This window comes from Agrilus planipennis, unplaced genomic scaffold (assembly GCF_000699045.2).
Source record: "Agrilus planipennis isolate EAB-ADULT unplaced genomic scaffold, Apla_2.0 scaffold11, whole genome shotgun sequence".
In the NCBI taxonomy this organism is placed as follows: domain Eukaryota; kingdom Metazoa; phylum Arthropoda; class Insecta; order Coleoptera; family Buprestidae; genus Agrilus; species Agrilus planipennis.
In genome coordinates, this window is record NW_020440736.1 from 706,388 (window position 1) to 707,215 (window position 828).

An 828-nucleotide genomic window follows, 5' to 3' on the forward strand; every position below is an offset into this window, starting at 1 on the left:
TACGTACGTACGTACGTACGTACGTACGTACATACACACATCATCAAAAAAATTGGCTAGCATGCTACTAATATGTTAAAACGTGGAAATATAATGAAAATTCCGATTTCACTTTTCGACCCAATTACAATAACTTCCTAATGGGAAGTTAATAAAATTTTTAATCACCTTACTTGCATAACAGATGAAGTAATCATGAGCTTAATTTTTGAAGCCTCACAACTTTGGTCATTCCTTTCCTACTGAAGAAGTATTACAAAAAGTTGTTGTACATCATCTTCTTTATGTACACTGAATCATTTCTTAATTTGTAATGACGTTTTAGGTCCCAATTTTTGTGTAACACTTATGTCCTTAGATCAAGGATTTCCTGCAATCAAATATACTTTTAGGAATCTTTACATGAAATAAATATTACACACAAAAACAGATATATCAATTACAAAAATTTTCAAAACTGCAGATCATATTTATTTACTTAAACCTTCAATTATTAACAAAAGCACATTTTTCATCCCAGTGTATTTCTTAACAATAAATTTTCACTTATTTCAATTTTAGCCATCGGCAAAATTAGAATTTTATACATCGAATATTTCTTGCTTTATTTTATAGGCATCTTTTACCTTGAAGAGATGATGATAAGGCATGAGTACATGGAGGAATGGAAAAGAAAGGAAATAAATGTGGGTAGTACGAAAAGAAAAAGTTATAAGAGGGAAAGATGTAACGAGCATATAGGTATGTGTAATTGAAATAATTTTATATGTATAATGAAATTAAAAGTAAAAGATTTACTTAATATAAATGAGCATAAAAATTTACATT

The 828-nt window shown here is 28.3% G+C and overlaps 1 long non-coding RNA gene across 1 annotated transcript in view; it reads right to left on the bottom strand.

Annotated features, from left to right (window-relative positions):
• Positions 1–376, bottom strand: part of LOC112906135 — a 4,392-nt gene extending 4,016 nt beyond the window's left edge. Inside the window, exon 1 of the long non-coding RNA XR_003232180.1 lies at positions 174–376. This is a non-coding gene — a long non-coding RNA (uncharacterized LOC112906135). The remainder of the gene's footprint in view (positions 1–173) is intronic.
• Positions 377–828: the final 452 nt, after the last annotated feature.